Genomic DNA, 24,445 nt, shown 5'->3' on the forward strand with positions numbered 1-24,445 from the left:
ATCTTTCCCAGTATCAGGGTCTTTTCCAATGAGTTGATTCTTCACATCAGGTGGCCAGACTATTAGAGTTTAAGCTTCAGCATCAGTCCTTCCAGTGAATATTCAGGGATGATTTCCTTTAGGATGGACTGGTTGAATCTCCTTGCAGACTCTCTCAAGAGTTTTGTCCAACACCAGAGTTCCAAAGAATCAATTCTTCAGTGCTCAGCTTTCTTTATAGTCCAACTCTCAAATCCATACCTGACTACTGGAAAAACCATACCTTTGACTAGATGGATCATTTTCAGTAAAGTAATATCTCTGCTTTTTAGTATGTTGTCTAGGTTGGTCATAGCTTTCCTTCCAAGGAGTAAGCATCTTTTAATTTCATGGCTGCTGTCACCATCTGCAGTGATTTTGGAGCCCCCCAAAATAAAGTCTGACACTGTTTCCCCATCTATTTCCTGTGAAGTGATGGGACCAGATGCCATGATCTTAGTTTTCTGAATGTTAAGCTTTATGCCAACTTTTTTACTCTCCTCTTTCACTTTCATCAAGAGGCTTTTTAGTTCCTCTTCACTTTCTGCCATAAGGATGGTGTCATCTGCATATCTGAAGTTATTGATATTTCTCCCGGCAATCTTGATTCCAGCTTGTGCTTCTTCCAGCCCAGCATTTCTCATGATGTACTCTGCATATAAGTTGAATAGGCAGGGTGACAAGATACAGTCTTGATGTACTCCTTTCCCAATTTGGAACCATTCTGTTGTTACATGTCCAGTTCTAACTGTTGCTTCTTGACCTGCATACAGATTTCTCAGGAGGCAGATCAGGTGGTCTGGTATTCTCTTCTCTTTCAGAATTTTCCACAGTTTGTTGTGATCCACACAGTCAAAGGCTTTGGCATAGTCAATAACAAAAGTAGACGTTTTTCTGGAACTCTTGGTTTTTTGATGATCCAGCGGATGTTGGCAATTTGATCTCTGGTTCCTCTGCCATTTCTAAATCCAGCTTGAACATCTGGAAGTTCATGGTTCATGTACTGTTGAGGAAGCCTGGCTTGGAGAATTTTGAGCATTACTTTGCTAGCATGTGAGATGAATGCAATTGTGTGGTAGTTTGAACCTTCTTTGGCATTGCCTTTCTTTGGGATTCGAATGAAAACTGACCTTTTCCATTTCTGGGGCCACTGCTGAGTTCTCCAAAGTTGCTGGCATATTGAGTGCAGCACTTTTAAAGCATCATATTTTAGAATTTGGAATAGCTGAACTGGAATTCCGTCACCTCCACTAGCTTTGTTTGTGTTGATGCTTCATAAGGCCCACTTGACTTTGCCTTCCATGATGTCTGGCTCTAGGTGAGTGATTGCACCATCGTGGTTATCTGGACTTTACAAATGACAAAAGGGAAGTTAGAGGAAGGTTGGGTTACTTATTCTGGGTTCCAGAAATTGATCATGAGTGTAATTCCAAATCCTGTTACAATGACTTACAGATAGGATGTTTATTATGATGATAACTATTAGCGAGGTTGGCCACTCCATATGGCCAAGTCTCCTCTCAGGGAAGTACTTCTAAATAAGCTTTCTGATTTTGTTTTTGTTTTTGTTTGTTTGCTTGTTTGCCTGCTTGTTTTAATTATTTTTTCCTAGATCTACTATATTCTTAAGAAGTTAAGATGTGAAAAATAAAAGCAAAGATTCCTTCTCAGCCCTCTGTCTTTGCACACACACACACACACACACATACACAAAGTGAAACACAAATAAACGTATATATGCAGACTATATATAATTTCATATAAATTGTGTTAGAAGTGTAATTTTACAAACTGCTTTTCAAACTCAATTTTTAAGCAAGATATTTCCTTGTCAGTGAGACATATAGCAGCTCCACTTTGATAATTGCATGGTAATCTATACCAGAATTTGTTTAATGAATTTCCCTTTATTATGGTTTCCCTTTAAGTGCTACCTCCAATTTTTCCTATTATATGAGAAAATAAATATTTGGAAATAAATGTTTTTCATTTTTTATTATCTTAGAATAAATTTCTAGGTGATATTACTGGATCAGTTCGTATACATATTTACAATTCCGATATGTTTATGAATTCTCTATGCTCCTAAAAGCTTGAGACAGTTGAATCTTTATCAGTTTTGGAGACAACATCATTTGGCCATGTCTTCATCAAGTCTGGATAGATGCATTTTTATTCAGATTATTATTTTTTGCCTTTCTGATAAGTTATAGATGATACATTTTGCTGTTTTTATTGACTTTTAAAAAACTGATATTTCATTGTAAAAAAATTTCCTGAACAGCTCTGTATCATATTTTGGTATATTAATTTCATTTTTAGAAATTCATTTTATATCATTAAATATTCTTCAGATATTCTTTTTTTTAGACTTTCGAGTCATCTCTTTTAGTTTAGGAATAGTTTCCCTCCACCAGTTTCTCGTGGTGTGTGTGCATGCTAAGTCACTTCAGTCGTATCCAACTCTTTGCGACCTTATAGATTGTCACCCACCAGGTTCCTCTGTCCATGGGGGTTCTCCAGGCAAGAATACTGGAGTGGGTTGCCATGCCCTCCTGCAGGGCATTTTCCCAACCCAAGGATCAAACCCACATCTCCTGCGTCTCCTGCATTGGCAGGTGGGTTCTTTACCACTAGTCCCGCCTGGGAAGCCCGTTTCTGGTGGAACCAGATACAGTGAACATTAGAAAGATACATTTTCCTTTATATAGTTATGCAAAGTCCTATTTTTCTCAAGACCAAATGGTTCACAGATATTTTTCCTAATCTTTTAAAAATTGTTAATAATAGACTCTATTCTTTAGAACAGTTAATAGGTTTACAGAAAAACTGTGTGGAGAATAGAGTTCCCATATGCCTGACTCCCTTCCTGTAGTTTCTCCTGTTACTAGTGTCTTGCATGAGTGTGGTCCATTTGTCACAGTTGATGAGCCAGTCTTGATGCCTTATCATTAACTATGGCCCACTGTTCGTATTAGGGTTCATCTCTGTGTTGTACTTGCTGTCAGTTTGGGAAAGTACAGAATGTCATAGATCTACACGGCAGCTGCATATGGAATAGTTTTACCGCCCCAAACGTCCCTGTGCCCACTTGTTCAGTTCTTCTCCCTCACTTACTTGCCTGAACTATCGACATGTTTGCTGTCTCTATAGATTCAATGTCAGTTGCTCAGTTGTGTCTGACTCTGTGACCCTATGGACTGTAGCCCACTAGGCTCCTCCATCCATGGCATTTCCAGGCAAGAATACTGGAGTGTGGTGCCATTCCCTTCTCCAGGGGATCTTCCTGACCCAGGGATTAAACCCAGGTCTCCCTTATTGCAGGCAGATTCTTTACCGTCTGAGCCTTAGAATGTCATATGGTTGAAAGCATATAGTATGCTGCCTTTGCAGATTGGGTTCTTTCTTTAAGGTTACCCAGTGTCTTTTGGTGGCTTGGTAACTTACGTTTTCTTATTGCTGAATAATATTTCAAATTAGAGTTGGTTTACCTATTATAACTGTGTCATAATTTTTGGAATTTATGAACAAAGTTTCTATAAATATTCATGTATGGGTTTTTGTGTGTCTATGTTTTCAACAAATGTGGGAAAAGTATAATTACAGGATCAGATTGGTAAGGCTGTTATTAGTTTTATTTAGATGCTATTAGAGTCTTCCAGAATGTTGTACTATTTTGTTTTCTCATAACCAGTGAATGAAAGTTCCTGTTACTCCACATCCTCTCCAGCATGTGTAGTTGTCAGTATTTCCTGATTTTGCCATTTTAATAGATGTGTAGTAGTATCACATTTTTAATTTGTAATTTCCTTTGACACATGTAGAGCAAATTTTCATCTGCTCATTTGCCATCTGTACTTCTTTTTAGTGTGATGTCTGTTCAAACATATATATATATATATTTTACCATTTCTAAAATTGGGTTGTTTGTTTCTTTGTGTTGAGTTTTCAGAATTCTTCATATATTTTGGGTACAATTTTTTATCCCATATGTGTTTTACAAATATTTTCTATCACTTGTCTTTTCAGTCTCTCCGTGTCTTTTACAGAGCAGAAAATTTTAATTTTAATAAAGTCATTTATCAGTTTTTCTTTCATCATTAGTGTTTTTCTTGTTGTACTTAAAAAGTCATTTCCAAAAGCAAGGTCGTCTAAGTTTTCCCCCATGTTGTTTTCTAAGCATCATAGTGTTGTGTTTTACTTTTAGGTTTGTGATCCATTTTGAGCAGATTTTTGGGAAAGATATAAGGGCTAGGTTTAAACTCACCATTTTTTTGTTGTTGTTGTGGATGTCCAGTTGTTCAAGCACCACAATTTTTTTTTTTTTTTTTGGTCCATGAACCTTGGTCTTTGAACTTGGTCCATGAACTTTGCTCTTAGAACCTTGAAACATCCCTGTGTTACTGATACTAAGATATAAATGTGGCTAAAGATTTAAATGTAAACCTGAATATTTTGCTACTTCTGAATAGTCTGCTTGAAAGCCATTAAAGTAATTTCTGTTTATTCTGACTGTAAGGTGAATTCCCTGGCAGAAACACTTCCATAATCTCCAACTGTAATATAACTTGTATGTTGTTTAATAACACACAAAGGACTGTTCAGAAGTTGGTGCAAAAATATAGATGTTGCCTAGAAGAGGCAGAATTATGTTTTCTAACATCTCCCCTGTCTGCCCTGGTCCCTATTACACTTTCTCATTTTACTTAAGTCTGTGCTCTGTGAATTTGTTGGCTTGTGGTCAGCTTCATTCATGGATGCCACAGGCAGTTTTCAGGTAGCTGCCCTAGCTGCTGATCCATACTCCTGGAGACTAACTCTAGTCTCAGCATTAAAATGTGCAGGAATACATCAAAGACACCTTTTTTTCCCAACATCCCCCTTTAACCTAAGAATAAATAACGTGGAAATATCTTTCTTAGTTCCTAAGCTTTGATATGACTTACAATGGGATAAAAAGACGTCAAAGTTTCCATTCCTTTTAATGTGTCTCTTCCTTTTAATGTTTCTCTTCTAATAGTTCTATGATTTGATACCATGGTGACAAGCATCAAGGAAATACTTAGAATTAATGATGCTTTTAGTTGATTTCAAAATGTATTTTTAATTCCTCTAGCTTCTTGGTTAAATTACCATCTTGCATACAAACTCGTTTCTGGCATAAATGAATTGAAAATATCGATTTCAAGAATTATTTTAATCCATACAACACCATGCTTATTTTTGTCTAACTTAACCAGGTTATTTTAAACCAAATTATAGGAACAGAAAAGTAAAGCAGATAGCTTAAATATTATAAGTACATCTTATAACATTTTTGGTATTTAGAGAGTTTTGTTTGGAATTGGTGAGCTATTTCTTAGTATTTAAATATCTTCTGTTTCTTAATTTTGGAGGGCCAGTCTTGTCTGGATTAAAATTTCAAAGAATTAAAAAAATTCACCTTTAATATAGAAATAGTCACTTGAAGTTATTGTGATATTCCTTTATAATTCAGTTAAGAAGCTGTGTGGATTCTTTGCAGTATTGTTTGAAATATTTCATTTCTGTTATTTTCCTACTACAGTTACTGCAGGTTTACATTTCATCTGATGTGGACCATTTTTATACCAACTTCATGGTGTTTCTGACTTCAGTCTTTGCCTTCACTGTTTTTCCACCTACTTTACATGTTATTTGATTGTCCAAAACACTGCATTGCTCATATTATTGTAGTCACTTCTGCATTGTCATGTAGAAAAGAATATGGATTATAGAATAAAGACCACTTACTCTTCTTCAGTTTTGGACATACTCATTAATCTAAGTGTTAGTGTCCTTAACTGTAAAATGGGGCTTTATCAACAAGCTCATAAAAGTTGGCGTTATGATTAAATGAAACTAATGTTTGTTTTATTAACACTTCTCAACTGTCTGATGAATAAAGTCCAAAATTCTTAACTTGGCATACAAAATCAGCCAAAGTTTGAGCTCAGACAACTTCTCAACACATTAAATCATCCATATGTGGTCAACATTTTAGCCAAAGCCCATTCAGAAATCCCTTCTTCCATCCTCGGCCTCGCTCTTCCTGCATCTGCACTTCTATCTTCCTGTTACCTGAAATTCCTTTCTTCTGTCATCATGTATTGAAATGCCGCCAGTTCATTAATGTAAGCTGATACAGCATCTTTAAATTCTTGATCAAATGTACGCAGCCTAAAAATGACCTTTTTCTTCCTGTTGTTTGTAGGGTCCTTATTTTTGCTTTCTTATGACACCTAACACTTACTGGTCTGAATAGTAGTAACCTGTGTAAAGGTCTTTTTTCTAAGAGACCATAAGATGGTCAGGAGCAAAGCCATGTTATAGTCATGCAAGTTCATACACTTAGAACTGTATTAAATAAGTTTTCAATAACCATTTGGCGAGTTAAGGTATCATTTATCTGTTTAATATTCATAATTTTATTATTTTAGGATTATCTCTCATAGAGATATATTTCCTCATTAAACCATTAGAAAATATACAGAATCTGGAATAACTGTGTTTTTCCTGTATTGGCTCAGGAGAATTCTTAGATGATTTCAGCAATGCAATGTACATATCACTTTGAATACATTTATTATGACTATTATTATTTTAAAAATTAGCTCATGTTAGCTATAAAAGCAGAAATGTCCCCTCATGTATCAACCTTTGACAAATTTATTCCCATTATGGAAAGAACAAAGGCATTTTTAGTTGATACTTTGTATTTTTAGAATGTCTCATTCATTTCTGACCCCAAACCATCAGAATACATAAGGTTCTGTTGTATTACTAAATTAGTGTCCTGTTGTTCAGGCAAGCATGTTAAAAAATGCCCCAGATAATCACATAATATCTCATTATACACCATAAGACCAAAAAAGGCTTCTTACACTGTCTAATACATTTTTCATTTTTTCAGGCAAGTTTTACCTAAAGCATTTCTGGCAGGAAGACAACTCTTCTAGTGTTAATTATCCCAAGAGAATATGATTTCATAGCCTCCCTTATAGAATAAGGATCTTAGCAAATGAATGTGGTAAATGAACCTTAGAGCTATTGCAGTGACAGATGAATTATGTCAGTAAAAAACTTGAAATGAGTAGAAACAAGGAAGAAAAATCTCACCTTATGTGAGATCAGATAAGCATAAGGCATATACGGAGGCTTTTAATGATGTCTCTTAGGAAAATTCTGCTTTGTTATAGAGAGTGAAGAGATGATAATGGACTTGATGGAAAGGGAGAGGGAACGAGAAGAGCCTTTGAGAAAACTGAAGGAGAAATATTGGAAATTAAAAAAAAAAACCCATGGAAAGAGATATGTATTTTGTGTGCATGCTCAGTCATGTCTGACTCTTTACATCCCCATATGGACTATAGCCTGCCAGGCTCCTCTGTCTGTGGAATTCTCCAGGCAGGAGTACTGGAGTATATAAACCAAATACAGATTTTGTAGCTTCTTAGAGAATTTGGAAGGATGTGTATGAAGCAATCTGAATAATCTACTTTTCCATTATATTATATTTATGATATATATGTTCCAAACATTTCTTTTTATGAATAAAATATTTTATTAAATTATAAAATAAGACATATTTAGGTGTTGGATTGCTAAGGGTAAATAGTTTTTTGCTCTTGTATATGCACTCTCAATGTAATAATCAACTGTGCTTTTAATCCTGCTAGAATAATACATTATTGGTTATTTTTTAAAATGCCATATGTACATCTATTCATTATGCAACACAAAGTTAGAATAAAAATGTATGATTTTGTTAAACTGTCCTATCTCAAAAATATTTTGGGGAGAACCGCATGCAAATTTTTAGTAATAAATTTCTTCTCTATTTTCATTCTGGTCTTATCTGATCTCAGACTTGAATTTATTCAGAGTGGTTTTTATTGCTAGAAATTTTGTTTAAAACTAGAGAGAAGATAAATATTCTACATGGGTTTAAACTTTTTAATTAAGCCTCACAAGCACAGGAGGCAAATAACAGAGTTAAATGACTAAAGAAGACAATGATATTTGCATAAAGTGAGTTAACTGTGTTGAGGGTTTTGAATATTATCTTACCTCAGTGTATCAGGAAACACATAAGAAACAGGCCCACTAGTGTTTCCTACATGTTTTATTTCCTTCTCGGTCTCTGAGTTCTGCTAACTGCCCAGTCTGCAAATAATTGATTACCTGGATGATCAATACATTTTGTAAATGATATATTCAATATTTTAATTAATTTTATTCCTATTACAGAATTTATCCTGCCCTTAATTTCAATCAAATATCAGTAGAGTAAGAAAATATAATTTGATATGTTAGGGAAAGCCACTTCTTGGAGAAGGAACAGTGTATTAAAATCTTGCTAAATACATGAATCCAAGCAGGAAATAAATAATAAAATAATAAGACAAAATTCCCAGTGCTCTTTTATTAGTATATGTGTGGTCTTTTGCTTTTTAAAAATTGCCATTTGGAGAGTAACTTTTGTTTTTATTTCTTTTTCAGTTTTTCACTTGAATTTTTATTGCCATGACATATATTCTGAAAAATCTCTACAGCAAGAGTATGCAGTATATTTCTATTGCAGAAATGTAAATATTTCTATTAATTTCTGTGCAACCGCATGCAGGACAGGAAATAGACCTTTGCCTTCCTGATCACTATCTGTGCCTTAGCCTCCTAAGTTAATTTTTATGCTGACTTTAAGCTTACTAGTTTAATGTCGGTAGTTTTCTTGCTTTTCTTTGTAGTTTTATTATGCATCCCTAACCATGTTACCGTCACCATTTGTTGAGAAATGGAGTCGTGAACTCTGTGTCCTTCCATGCCTAGCTTCTTCCTCCCGGTGTGATGTGTGAGCTTCCTCCTCCCGGTGTGATGTGTGAGTGTCCTCCTCCCGTGTGATGTGTGAGCTTCTTCCTCCCGGTGTGATGTGTGAGCTTCCTCCTCCCAGTGTGATGTGTGAGCGTCCTCCTCCCGTGTGATGTGTGAGCTTCCTCCTGCCGGTGTGATGTGTGAGCTTCCTCCTGCCGGTGTGATGTGTGAGCTTCCTCCTGCCGGTGTGATGTGTGAGCTTCTTCCTCCTCCCGGTGTGATGTGTGAGCGTCCTCCTCCCGTGTGATGTGTGAGCGTCCTCCTCCCGTGTGATGTGTGAGCTTCCTCCTCCTGGTGTGATGTGTGAGCGTCCTCCTCCCGTGTGATGTGTGAGCTTCCTCCTCCTGGTGTGATGTGTGAGCGTCCTCCTCCCGTGTGATGTGTGAGCGTCCTCCTCCCGGTGTGATGTGTGAGCGTTCTCCTCCTTCCGGTGTCATGTGTGAGCGTCCTCCTCCCGTGTGATGTGTGAGCTTCTTCCTCCTCCCGGTGTGATGTGTGAGCGTCCTCCTCCCGTGTGATGTGTGAGCGTCCTCCTCCCGGTGTGATGTGTGAGCGTTCTCCTCCTTCCGGTGTCATGTGTGAGCGTCCTCCTCCCGTGTGATGTGTGAGCTTCTTCCTCCTCCCGGTGTGATGTGTGAGCGTCCTCCTCCCGTGTGATGTGTGAGCGTCCTCCTCCCGGTGTGATGTGTGAGCGTTCTCCTCCTTCCGGTGTCATGTGTGAGCGTCCTCCTCCCGTGTGATGTGTGAGCTTCTTCCTCCTCCCGGTGTGATGTGTGAGCGTCCTCCTCCCGTGTGATGTGTGAGCGTCCTCCTCCCGGTGTGATGTGTGAGCGTTCTCCTCCTCCCGGTGTGATGTGTGAGCGTCCTCCTCCTCCCGGTGTGATGTGTGAGCTTCGTCCTCCTCCCGTGTGATGTGTGAGCGTCCTCCTCCCGGTGTGATGTGTGAGCTTCTTCCTTCCGGTGTGATGTGTGTGACGGTGTGATGTGTGTGACGTGTAGCCGTGTTGTGTGTAGGTGTACTCTGTTCGTTTTTATTGCCATGCAGTCTGTGTGTGTGTGTGGCGGCTTTACACTGTTAAAATCCATTCTCTCTTCACGTGCATGTGAATCGGTTCTAGTTTTTATCTCCATGTCTCTCGGGTGATACTTCAGTGTGGCTGCTAGGAGCATGTACCTCAGCTCTAGCATTGCTGGCTCTTGCTGAGCTGTTTCTGATGTGATGTAACTGTGCACTCCCACTGATATTTCGCCGTTACTTTACACCCTTACCAATTTGGGGATAGGTCAGGTTTTGAAACGCTAGTTACTCTGATGCGTGCGTCTGCAGTTTGGTCACTACGTCGTGTCCCACTTCTGTGACCCCGTAGACTGTAGGCTAGCAGGCTGCTCTCCACAGGCAGGAGCATTGGGGTGGGTTGCCCTTTCCCACTCCCGGGACCTCCCCACGCTAGGGCGTGAACCTGCATCTCCTGCCCTGAGGGTGGGCTCTGCACCACTGAGCCGACTGGAAGGCCCAGCGGGCCCATCGTCGTTGCTGTAGGCTTGCTCAGCCGTGTCTGGCTCTGTGACCGCGTGGATTGTAGCACGCCAGCCTCCTCTGTCCTTTACATCTCGCGGAGTTTCCGCAGATTCGTGCCCACCGAGTCAGCGATGCTGTCCAACCGTTTTATCTAATGCTGCCCCTTTCTCCTTTTGCCTTCTGTCTTTCCCAGGATCAGGGTCTTTGCCAGTGAGTCAGCTCTTGCAGCAGGTGGCCAAAGTACTGGAGCTTCAGCTTCAGTATCAGTCCTTCCAATAAATATTCAGGGTTGATTTCCTTTAGGATGGACTGCTTGATCTTTTAGTCCACTGGACTCTCAAGAGTCCTCCAGTACCACAATTCAGAAGCATCACTCCTTCAATACTCGGTCTTCTTTATGGTCCAGCTCTCACATCCAGGCGTGACTACTGATAAAACCATAGCTTTGACTATGCAGACCTTTATCAGCAAAGCGATGTCTCTGCTTTTTAATATGCTGTATAGGTTAGTCATAGCTTTGTTTTACCAAGAAGCAAGTCTCTTTTAATTTCGTGACTTCAACCTCCATCATCAATAATTTTGGAGCCCAAGAATGCAGGATATTTTTAATTTTCATAGCTAACTGATTAGGTTGGGTTCCATTTGGGCACTTGTGAAATTTTGTTTAAATCTCTTGCCGTATTTTTCTATGATACTATCTTTTTTCTTCTCTCTATGGATTTGTGTGATTCACACACACACACACACACACACACACACACACACCACCCACACATTGTATTAAAAAAACTATGTTTTCTATGTTTATTATAAATATCTTATCCCAGCATATAATTTACCTTTTTATTTTCTTAATGCTGAAAACAAAAATAATCGATTTTTATGTGGTCCAGTTAATCAGTCTTTTTCTCCATGTTTTGTTTTTTCTGTGTACTGTTTAAGAAATCTTTCACTTCCCTGTACAAAGACACTTCCTGTGTTATGTCCTAGAAGCTTTATTGTTTTACGTGCCACATTTTTCTAAATAGTTTACTTGGATTGATCTGTATGTATTATGTATAATGGGTGTCAAGCTTTATTTTATTCTATGTGGATATTTAATTGCCTTACAATCATTTGTTGAAAAAGACCGTCCTTTCCCCACTGTACAAAGTAATAACTTTGTTAAAAATCAATTGTCTGTATATGCATACATGTGGTAATGAACTCTCTATTTCATTCCATTTGTTCACTTGTCTGTCCTTGTACCAGTACAATATTGTTTTAATAATTGTGTTTTTAAAATAGCTCCCGATATCCCATTGAGCAAGTCTTTTTGCCTTGTTCTTCCTCAGTAGTGTCGGCTATTCTTGGCTCTTTTCATTTCCACATTTAGTAGCAACTTGGTTACAAATGTACATAACATACACATATCATACAAGTTGTGATTTTTATTTGGATTTCATTCAATCCTTAGAGAAAGTTGGGAAGAATTAACACCTTAAATTTTTGAGACTTCAAATCTGCAAACATGATATATCTCTCAAGTTTTTAAGGTCTTTTTTGCTTTTTCTCAATAAAGTGTATTTTTCTGTGAGAGATAATGTTGTCTTTCATGTGATTTAATTCTAGTGTTTGATTGATTTTCGCACTGTTGTGAGTAGCATGTTTTTCAGACTACTATGTATCTAGCACCATTGTAAAACTAGGTCTCTGGCATATGTATAAATCTTTCTCATTATTTTATATCAAGGTTAGTAATTCACTGTGTATCTCAATTCAGTGCGATAACTTTGTTATTGGCCTCTGATAATCTCTGGATGTTGGCTGCCAGCAGCAGAGACTGATTTTGGCTAACTTATGGAAAGGAGAACATAGAACAGAGGTGAAAGAAGAGATTTATGGGTTTCTGGGGATCTGTTTTGAAAACAAGTGGGAATCCAGGCAACCCCAAAGTTCTCTGAGCATGAACGTGAAGTCTGAAAGCATGCTTCCTCTCTGGCAGTTTCTCTATGCCTTTTCTTACTTCTTCTGGCATCCGTCCTGTAAGTCTAATACTCAGAGCACAGAGCATTTAATTCAAAAATGTTAGATCGGGTCCTGACTCTCCTCTGTGGAGAGACGGAAAGTTTGGTCTTCGGGTTTTTTAGTAGAGGTTGGTTCCTGAAAATTACCTTTGCACCAGTGCTACGCCCAGTGGGAAAAGGAGAGTAAAGTATAATCTCTCAAAGGAAACAGTGCTTTTAGAGAGGTAATGAATGCTAGAAAGAAAAGCCCACAAATAAATAGTCATTCTTCTTAGAGGAAGGTCATATAAGACAGTCTGGTGTCTATCAGGCAGCTCTTTGTACAGTTTTGTAGCAAATGCTTTGCTAACTATGGATTTACACTAAAATAGGATTTCTGGAGCCACCATATTATTCTCTCTCTCTCTCTCTCTATCTATCTATCTATCTATATATATATATATATATATACATATATATATATATATACACACACACACATATATATGGGCTTCTCTGGTGGCTCAGTTGAAAAGAATCCACCTGCAATGCAGGAGCCCCAGGTTCAATTCCTTGTTGGGGAAAATCCCCTGGAGAAGGAAATGGCAACCACTCCAGTATTCTTGCCTGGAAAATCCCATGGACAGAGAGCCTGATGGGCTATAGTCCATGGTGTCACAAAGAGTTAGACACGACTTAACTAAATCAATATATCCCAGTTGTGTGTGCACTGTATATATATGTATTCCACTGTATGTGTATGTCTTACATATATGTATGTGTTCCACTGTTATCCTTTATTGATTTTAATCTATCAAAGCATTATAATTTGTTTAAAAGAAATGTACAGAGACAGAAGATTAGAAAATTAGGAAGTCAAGTATTGGTATAACTATTTTTAGTATTTTTCCATAGAAATTTGTATTATTATGTGAATGAAGAGAAATCTACCCTATAACTTAATTTTTCCAGAGGTTAAAATAAGATGCATAATATTGTGTTTTTTTTTTTTTTTGGTAGAGAACTGAAGTTCAGTTAGGGTTGATATTTAACCTTTTTCCATTCACAGAGAGGCCTCCAAATTCAACCAAGTTTGTTATTCACAAAATGAGTCACTTCTTATGCAGGTGTTTCCAGATGTGTTAGGCTCCTGGGAATTAGTTAGGTTTACTTCAGTTCAGTTCAGTTCAGTCGCTCAGTCTTGTCCGACTCTTTGCGACCCCATGAATCACTGCATGCCAGGCCTCCCTGTCATCACCAACTCCCGGAGTTTACTCAAACTCATGTCCATCAGGTCGGTGATGCCATCCAACCATCTGTTCCTCTGTCGTCCCCTTCTCCTCCGGCCCCCAATCCCTCCCAGCATCAGGGTCTTTTCCACTGAGTCAACTCTTCGCATGAGGTGACCAAGGTACTGGAGTTTCAGCTTCAGCATCAGTCCTTCCAATGAACACCCAGGACCGATTTCCTTTAGGATGGACTGGTTGGACCTCCTTGCAGTCCAAGGGACTCTCAAGAGTCTTATCCAATACCATAGTTCAAAAGCATCAATTCTTCCATGCTCAGCTTTCTTCACAGTCCAACTCTCACATCCATACATGACTACTGGAAAAACCATAGCCTTGACGAGATGGACCTTTGTTGGCAAAGTAATGTCTTTGCTTTTTAATATGCTATCTAGGTTGGTCATAACTTTCCTTCCAAGGAGTAAACATCTTTTAATTTCATGGCTGCAGTCACCATCTGCAGTGATTTTGCAGCCCAAAAAAATCTGACACTGTTTCCACTGTCTCCCCATCTATTTGCCATGAAGTGATCGCACCAGATGCCATGATCTTAGTTTTCTGAATGGTGAGCTTTAAGCCAACTTTTTCACTCTCCTCTTTCACTTTCATCAAGAGGCTCTTGAGTTCTTCTTCACTTTCTGCCACAAGGGTGGTGTCATCTGCATATCTGAGGTTATTGATATTTCTCCTGGCAATCTTGATTCCAACTTGTGCTTCTTCCAGCCCAGCATTTCTCATGATGTACTCTGCATATAAGTTAAATAAGCAGGGTGACAATATACAGCCTTGACGTACTCCTTTTCCTATTTGGAACCAGTCTGTTGTTCCATGTCCATTTCTAACTGGTGCTTCCTAACCTGTATATAGGTTTCTCAAGAGGCAGGTCAGGTGGTCTGGTATTCCCAACTCTTTCAGAATTTTCCACAGCTTATTGTGATCCACACAGTCAAAGGCTTTGGCATAGTCAATAAAGCAGAAATAGATGTTTTTCTGGAACTCTCTTGCTTTTTTGATGATCCAGCAGATGTTTGCAATTTGATCTCTGGTTCCTCTGCCGTTTCTAAAACCAGCTTGAACATCTGGAAGTTCATGGTTCATGTATTGCTGAAGCTTGGCTTGGAGAATTTTGAGCATTACTTTACTAGCATGTGAGATGAGTGCAATCGTGTGGTAGTTTGAACATTCTTTGGCATTGCCTTTCTTTGGGATTGGAATGAAAACTGACCTTTTCCAGTTCTGTGGCCACTGCTGAGTCCCAGATTTGCTGGTATATTGAGTGCAGCACTTTCACAGCATCATCTTTCAGGATTTGAAATAGTTCAACTGGAATTCCATCACCTCCACTAGCTTTGTTCATAGTGATGCTTTCTAAGGCCCACTTGACTTCACATTCCAGGATGTCTGGCTCTAGGAGAGTGATCACAGCATTGTGATTATCTGGGTCATGAAGATCTTTTTTGTACAGTTCTTCTGTGTATTCTTGCCACCTCTTCTTAATATCTTCTGCTTCTGTTAGGTTTAGAGTACTGTTTATATAAATGTAGGACTAAATGTTATAATGCCATGTTAGTCTGTTGTACCTCAAAGAGACTTTGGAAATACTTTAGTTCAAACTAAAGAGGGAACTTGGCTTATATGTCTGGAATTTAATTGTCCACTGGAAAGCGTCCTGGGATGAAGAATGATGCTTTTGAAGACAGCCTTCTCCTGTATCAATTCTTTAAGAATCCATGACTCTTATTCTTCTGTACTTTTTTTCTAAATGTTATTTGTATTCTAAAAATAATATGTTTCTTTTAAAAAATCATGTAGGTAGTAGAGAATTGTATGAAATAAAAAATGAAATCTTTAGAAGTTTTTATACTATTTCTCACTGTGTGCTGTTTCCTGAATCTGACTTAGTTTAGCCTCTGGAGCAAGACAATGTGTGTCTGTCTACTCTTCACTTGAGATCTCTGCAGGTGTCTGAACACAGTTAACTTGACCCCATTAAGTGGTTTTTAAAAATTTTTTTTCTCTTACAGTACCGTATATTTTCAGTTGTTAAATGTTTTAGGTATGTTAGGGAAATTAAATGGAGATAGTCTTGTTCAAGCTTCAGAACCAAGAACAGGTGAGGCCTCTGACCTTGTTTCTGACCCGCCTGGATACTGCCCTGCCTGCCTGCTCCTGAGTGCGCCTATTGTTTCCAGGAAGCCAGGGGCGCCGTGGATAAGATAGAGGGGCTGGATCTTCAAAGTGCTGAGCCCCTGGAGGGGGCCTGGCCAAGGAAGCTAAGGGCTTACAACATTCCACGACAAAGCAAGCAGCGTTGTAATAAAGATGAACATAAAACCAGAGCTGCGATTTGCTTGCAGACTGGTAGTACTGTCTGTCTGCGGCCTGGGATTGTAAGCAAGAATCCCACAAACTGCACAAAACTGCAGTTTGCTGCAGTCTCACCCATGGAGTAAGCACAGTGCCCAGGACCTTTTCCTAACTGGGACCCAAGGTTGCTGTCACATGGGACTCCCCAGCTCTGAGTCTGGATGTTGGTCTGCCCGATTTGGTGATATATGTGCTGTTACTGCCCTTTACTGTTTCTACTTCTGTTTTCTTTTAATGTTTCTACATTGAAAACAAGTTAAATACTTCTTCACTGAATATTGAAATTGTTTATTTGTGTATAACAAGTAGTTTCTTTTATTAACGAATCCTTCAAACCTGAGACCCAAGTTAAAACTTTTGACAAAACAAGGTACATACAAGACATTAAAAAAAAAAATACAGTCTTCGCGGAGAGTCGCCGCGGTTTCCTGCTTCAACAGTGCTTGATCGGAACCCGGCTGCTCGTCCCCCCCCCGAGCCCCGGCAGGCCACTCAGAGCCAGGCCTCGTCACCACTTGACAGCACCCCCCGACCGGCCCAAGGTCCCCGCCGCCGCTCCAGCGCAGCGCAGCGCAGCCGTCGCCGCCACCGCCCCGTCTCATCCGCCCGCCAGGACGACCGCATCCCCCTGGCAGGTGCGCCAGAACTACCAGCAGGAGGACCGCCATCGACCGCCAGATCGACCCGGAGCTCTACGCCTCCTCTGTGTACCTGTCCACGTCCTACTATTTTGACCGCGATGATGTGGCTTTGAAGAACTTTGCCGAGTACTTTCTTCACCCATCTCATGAGGAGAGAGAACATGCTGAGAGACCAGTGAAGCTGCAGAACCAGCGAAGCGGCCGAATCTTGCTTCAGGATATCAGGAAACCAGACCGTGATGACTGGGAGAATGGGCTGAATGCAATGGGATGCACGCTGTGCTTGGAAGGAAGTGTGAATCGCTCACTACTGGAACTGCACAAACTTGCCACTGAAAAACACGATCCCCATCTGTGTGATTCCATTGAGACTCATTACCTGAATGAGCAGGTGGAAGCCATCAAAGAACTGGGTGACCACTAACCAACCTGCACAAGGTGGGCGCCCCTGGATCTGGCATGGCAGAGGGCCTCGTCGACAAGCGCACCCTGGGACACAGTGAGCGCCGAGCCTCAGGCTGGCTTCCCACTGCCACGGGTGACTCCTGGTCACCCAGGCAGTGCATGCATGTTTCGGTTACCGTCACCTTTCTCTAAGTTGTAGCAAAACATCCACTTAAGTTCTTTCTTTAGTACCATTCCTTCAAATAAAGTAATTTGGTACCAAAAAAAAAAAAAAAAGAAAATGAAGTTGCTTATATACTTCCTTAGTAATATTTGTATGATGTTTGTGCAATATGAATTTATTTCTAAAATTCAGGACAGCACCGAATCAACTGACAACATTCTGAATTATGTTTCAGCTATTATTGAATATTTTCATAAAACCTCAATACAAATGCCTGTCAGAAGACTATACACAAATGGCATTTTTTGTTTCGAGAATAGGGATTTGATAGAAAGAAACATCACTTTGTCATTAAAATGTGTCTATATTGTTAAAGAGTTTCTAAATAATGGAACGGGTGATCATAACCTTCCTTTGGATAAAATAAGTCAAAGAAACACTACTTTGTAAAACATTGCATTGAAAGATTTTTGAAATACCCAATTGCATTGAAAGATTTTTGAAGTACCCATATCAGTACATGCATCCTCTTATTAATAAAAGTATCATTTCAAGGTCACATACATGTACTCTAATTCCCATTCAAAGAATTAATAGTAAATATTATCACCTTTTCTAAGAAAGAGGTTCTTATTGAGAAGACATAATTCTATTATGGAGTAACAGAATGGAGAAAAAATTAAGCCCATGGTTGTATCATTGAGATATATTTAGTAATATTTTCCTCCTAACTTGTATAATTTAAAAGAAGATGATCATAATATATAATTACTCAACCATGTGTTTTTAAATAGAAATATATAATTTTATTAATCTATTTTTTAAAGCTGTTTCATAGGTTGGATGTTCTAAAAATTAGTTTATCCTTACCCCTTTTAATAAGTTTATAGGTTTTAAAATTATTTACAAAAAATAATGTTGCAAAAAGTTCTTTGAAAAATGTATTTGAATATTTCTATAACAGAACCCTTACCTGGAGTTTTTGGGTTCAGAATATGTACTTTCAGTTTTTGATGTAAAATGTCAAATTCTTCTCTGATAACATTACGGTTTCCAGTCACATCAAACATGTTGTTTTGGAGCACTAACCTCACATTCTCGCCAATACTGAATAACAATCACAGTGTTTTTTGGGCAAATTGATATTCAAAAGTGACATCTCATTTTAATTTCCATTTTTTATGGAGACTGTGGTTTGGGACCAGTTTAATGCCTTTTCCTGGGAATATTCTCTCCTCTTTTTATTCAAAGAATGAATGAATTTTATTTTTACTGGAGTATAGTTGATTCACAATGTTGTGTTAACTTCAGATGTACAGCAAAGTGATCCAGTTATATGTATACATATATCCACTCTTTTTTAGATTCTTTCCCATATAGATCATTGCTGAGTATTGAACAGAGTTCTCTGTGCTACACAGTAGGTTTGTTAGTTAATTATTTTATGCATAGTAATGTGGATATGCCATTCCAAGTCTCTCCTTCCCTCCTGGTAACCATGTTTGTTTTCTGCATCTATGACTCCATTTCTGCTTTGTAAATAAGTTCATTTGTGTAACTTTTTAGATTCCACATGTAAGTGGTGTCATGTGACATTTGTCTTTCTGTCTGGCTGACTTGACTCAGTCTAACAATCTCAGGCTTCATCCATGTTGCTATATATGTCATCGTTTTGTTCTTTTTTATGGCCGAGTAATATTCCATTGAAATTTAAATGTGGTTGATGTACAATAAATGTTAATTTCTGGTATACTACATAGTGATTGGACATTTACATATATTATGAAGTAATTACCACAAATCTAATAACCATCTGTCCGTATACAAAGTTATGATAAACTTTAATCAGACTCAGCAAGAAAAAGAAAAGATTCAAATTAATAAAATCAGAAATGAAAGAAAAGAAATTGCAACCCATACCACAGAAGTGCAAAGAATGGTAAGAGATTAATATTAGCAATTATATGCCAATAGAAATGGATGACCTAGAATTAAGGGATAAGCTCCTAGAAGCATAAGCAATCTCCCAAGACTGAATCAAGAAGAAATAGAAAATATGAGCAGAACAATTACTATTGAGGAAATTGAATCAGAAATTAAAAAACAAAAACAAATCAAAAGTCCAGGACCAGATGACTTCATAGGTGAATTTTACCAAACATTTAATGTAGAGTTAATGCCTATATTTCTCAAAACTATTTTGAAGAAATGAACAGGAGGGGATGTCTCTGAACTGATTCTATGAGAGCATCATGCCCTTGATACCAAAACCAGAAAAAAAGAAAATTATAGGCCTGTATCACTCTTAGAAACACTTTTGCTGTGTCCAGATTTTGGATGAATGTGTCTTCATTTTCACTTGTCTGAGGTGCTTTTTGCTTTCTTCAGTGACCCATTGGTTGTTTAGTAGCATATTGTTTAGCCTCCACATTTGTGATTTTTGCAGTTTTTTTCCTTACAGTTTTTTTCCTTCCTTTCCTTTGCAGTTGATTTCTACTCTCTTACCATTATGAAAAGATATTTGATATTATTTCAGTCTTTTAAAATTTATTGAATCTTTGTTTGTGGCCAAGCATGTGATCTATCCTAGAGAATATTCCATGTTCATTTGGAAAGTCTTTTCTGTTGCTTTTACTGGAATATGATATAAATGTCTATTAAGTTCATCTGGTATAGCATGTCATTTAAAGCCTGTCATGCCTTATTGATTTTCTCTTTGGTTGATCTGTCCAAATATGTAATTAGGGTGTTAAAGTCTGGTAATGTTATTGCTTTATGGTCAGTTTCTCCCATTATATTGTAAATATTTGCTTTATTTATTTAAATGCTCCTATGTTGGGTACATACACATTGACAATTGCTATATCTTCTTTGAAAAACCTTTCTATCATTATATAATGTCTTTCTCTGTCTCGTAAAATTTTCCATTTTAAAATCAATTTTATCTGACATAAGTATTGCTACTTTACCTTTCTTTTGTGTTTCCAATCCATGGAATATCTTTCTTCATCACACATCATTTTTCAGTCTGTGTGTATCTCTATATCTGAAATGTGTCTCTTACAGGCAATATGTAAATGGATTTTGGTTTTTACCCATTTAGCTACTCTCTGTCCTTTAATTGGAGATTTAGTCCATTTATATTTAAAGTAATTACTGATAATCATATGCTTATGCCATTTTATTATTTTCTGATTGTTCTGCAGTTCATTTTTATTCCTTTCATTTTTGCTTGAGATTTGATTACCATCTTTAGCTTTATGTGATTAAGTTAATCTGCTAATTTCAAATGCATTCTTATAATGCTCCATTTTCATTCCTCATCCGCATGTTTAATGTTTTTGAAATCATACATATTTTTGTTTTGTGTATTCCTTAACCATTTATTGCACATAAAGATGATTTTACTACTTTTTTCTTTTAACCTTTCTACTAGCTTTATAACTGATTGACCTACTCATTTTACTGTATGTTTGCCTTTACAGGTGAAATTTTCACTTTCATGATTTTTATGTTTCTAGTTGTGCCCTTTTTCTTTTCTGCTTAAGGAAATACTTTTAACATTTTTTATAATGCCATTTTAGTAATGCTGAACTCTTAGCATTTTTCTTTTTTTGTCTGTGAAATTCTTTATCTGTTTTTTAAGCCTGAATCATATCCTTGCCAGGTAGGCTATTCCTGTTTGTATATTTTCTTTCTGTAGAGAATATAGCAGTCTACCCCTTCTGGCTTGCAATGTTTCCCTAAAAAGTCAGCTGATTTTCCTCTGGCAGTTTTCTTTTTGTAACTAGTTGCTTTTCTCTTGCTGCCCTTGTGATACAGCCTTTGTCTTTAACTTCTTTCATTTTAATTATAATGTGCCTTGGTGTGGACTTCTTTGGGTTGTAGTGTCTCTGCTTTTTAATATACTGTCTAGGTTGGTCATAGCTTTTCTTCCAAGGAGCAAGCATCTTTTAATTTCATGCCTGCAGTCACCATCTCCAGTGGTTTTGGAGCCCCCAAAAAATCAAGTCTCTCACTGTTTCCATTGTTTCCCCATCTATTGGCCATGAAGTGATGGGACCAGATGCCATGATATTAGTTTTCTGAATGTTGAGCTTTAAGCCAACTTTTTTACTCTCCTCTTTCACTTTCATCAAGAGGCTCTTTAGTTCTTCACTTTCTGCCATAAGGGTGGTGTCATCTGCATATCTGAGGTTATTGACATTTCTCCCGGCAATCTTGATTCCAGCTTGTGCTTCATCCAGCCTGGCATTTCACATGATCTACTCTGCATATAAGTTAAATAAGCAGGGTGACAATATACAGCCTTGACTTATTCCTTTCCCAATTTGGAACCAGTCTGTTGTGCCCTGTCTGGTTCTAACTGTTGCTTCTTGACCTGCATACAGATTTCTCAGGAGGCAGGTCAGGTGGTCTGGTATTCCCATCTCTCAGAATTTTCCACAGTTTGTTGTGATCCAAACAGTCAAAGACTTTGGCAGAATGAAGCAGAAATAGATGTTTTTCTGGTACTCTCTAGCTTTTCCTGTGATCCAGTGGATGTTGGCAATTTGATCACTGGTTCCTCTACCTTTTCTAAATCCAGCTTGAACATCTGGAAGTTCATGATTCATGTACTGTTGAAGCCTGGCTTGGAGAATTTTGAGCGTTACTTTGCTAGCATATGAAAGGAGTGCAATTGTGTGGTAGTTCGAACATTCTTTGCATTGCCTTTCTTTGGGATTAGGATGAAAATTGACCTTTTCCAGTCCTGTGGCCACTGCTGAGTTTTCCAAACTTGCTGGCATATTGAGTGCAGCACTTTCCCAGCATCATCTTTTAGGATTTGAAATAGCTCAGCTGGAATTCCATCACCTCCACCAACTTTGTTGGTGGTGATGCTTCCTAAGGCTCACTTGACTTTGCATTCCAGAAAGTCTGGCTCTAGTTGTGTGGTCACACTGCCGTGGTCATCTGGGTCATTAAGATCTTTTTTGTATAGTCCTCCTGTGCATTGTTGCCACCTCTTCTTAATACCTTTTGCTTCTGTTAGGTCCATGACATTTTTGTCCTTTATTGTTCCTATCTTTGCATGAAATGTTCCCTTGATATCTCTAATTTTCTTGAAGAGATCTCCAGCCTTTCCCATTCTGTTGTTTTCCTCTCTTTCTTTGCACTGATCTCTGAGGAATGCTTTGTTATCTCTCCCTGCTATTCTGTGGAACATGCATACAGATGGGTATATCTTTCCTTTTCTCCTTTGGTTTTCGCTTCTCTTCTTTTCTCAGTTATTTGTAAGGCCTCCTCAGACAGCCATTTTGCTTTTTTGCATTTCTTTTTCTTGGGGATGGTATTGGTCACTGCCACCTGTACAATGTCACGAACCTCTGTCCATAGTTCTTCAAGCACTCTGTCTATCAGATCTAATCGTTTGAATCTATTTCTCTCTTACACTGTATACTCATAAGGGATTCAATTTGGGTCATACCCGAATGGTCTAGTGGCTTTTCTCTACTTTCTTCAATTTAATTCTGAATTTGGCAATAAGGAGTTCGTGGTCTGAGCCACAGTCAGCTCCTGGTCTTATTGTTGCTGACACTTTAGAGCGTCTCCATCTTCAGCTGCAAAGAATACAATCAAGATTTCAATGTTGACCATCTGGTGATGTCCGTGTGTAGAGTCTTCTCTTGTGTTGTTGGAAGAGTTGTTTGCTCTGACCAGTGCATTCTTTTGGAAAAACTCTGTTAGCCTTTGCCCTGCTTCACTTTGTACTCCAAGGCCAATTTGCCTGTTCCTCCAGGTATCGCTTGACTTCCTACTTTTGCATTCCAGTCCCCTATGATGAAAAGGACATCTTTTGGGGGTGTTAGTTCTAGAAGGTCTTATAGGTCTTCATAGAACCATTCAACTTCAGCTTTTTCAGCATTACTGTTGGGGGCATAGACTTAGTCTTTCACTTTGTTTGTGGAGATATTTTTTATAGCATTTTTTCTATTTTTAATCTTTCGTATATTATAGCTCATGGTTTTCAGTCATGTTTATGCCAGGCTTTTCTGCCGTAATATGATTAGAAAGCATCATTCACAGTTTCTCTCAGTGATAATGTTTCTTTTTCAAATCGCTAAAATAGAAAAAAATACAGTGTAATAGTTCCTAATATATATTATTTGGTGCTTGCTGTGTCGTGGGCAGTTTTCTAAGATTTTCACATTTCTGATTTGTTTAATCTTCAAAGCTATCTTATAAAATAGGTTTTCCTTGCTTGGTAGGTAAGGACATTGAAGCACAGAGAGTTTTAGAAGCTTATCAGAGGCCACTCAGCAGGTAGGTGGTGAGGTAGGAATTAACCCTCAACAGCCTTCCTCTTGAACTTGTTCAGTAAACCATAACTAATTATTCACAAATACCAATAGGTTTACTTTGTGATATTTTAATATCTGTTTATTTCTAGCACTGCATTGCAGTCTGTAGGAAATAAGGTAGAAATTTACTTCTTTCTTTAATATGATTTGCAGGATGAAGAAAATTATCTTAATTTGAGAAAGCAAAAGGAAACAAACCACTCACTGTACCAAGCAAGTAGAAAACAAATTGTATACTTCAGAAATTAGAAGCTCTTGGTGATGAAATTCACAGGTTCTGAAGCTGGACGATTTTGGTTTTGGAAGTCCTCCTTACGTTTCTCTGAAACATCAGAAATACGTGGAATCAACTGGTAGCTTTGGACAAACAGAGGTCACTCTGTTTATGATAGAAAAGCAAAACAACAAAAAGTTCATATCAAATAAGAAAAAGACAGTGATTAAATCTAATACACCATAGAGATCGTCTGAAACAATCACTTTGTTTTAGCAAGGAAGAAAATGAGATTCATAGAGGAAAGTGATGTGAAGATGTTATTTGGTAGTGATTCCGGGACCAGAACTCAGCTTGCTAGCTTCTGAATCAGCATATGTCCCTCTGCCTCCAGTTACTCTTCTGTATCTCTGTTATATTATAATGGCCTTGAAAAAATAAGTTTTAAACTGCTCATTAAGTAGTGACCCACCTTGATATTTTAAGCAACATGTTTATGCTCATATTAGGTTACAAGAAGTATATGCCGTCAAGAGAGGGGGGAGAAAATCAGCTCTGACCTTGTGAAGTCCTTCCTCTATGGATTTGGTAGACATTTCCAACTAAGCTTCATC

General features: G+C 38.1%; 1 protein-coding gene and 1 pseudogene across 1 annotated transcript in view; both read left to right on the top strand.

Annotated features, from left to right (window-relative positions):
- KCTD8 (potassium channel tetramerization domain containing 8) overlaps positions 1-24,445 on the top strand; it is a 257,630-nt gene that overhangs the window by 72,942 nt on the left and 160,243 nt on the right. The window lies entirely within an intron of this gene.
- LOC139030256 (ferritin heavy chain pseudogene) lies at positions 12,372-17,323 on the top strand (annotated as a pseudogene).

Source organism: Odocoileus virginianus, chromosome 21, assembly GCF_023699985.2.
Source record: "Odocoileus virginianus isolate 20LAN1187 ecotype Illinois chromosome 21, Ovbor_1.2, whole genome shotgun sequence".
Lineage (NCBI taxonomy): Eukaryota > Metazoa > Chordata > Mammalia > Artiodactyla > Cervidae > Odocoileus > Odocoileus virginianus.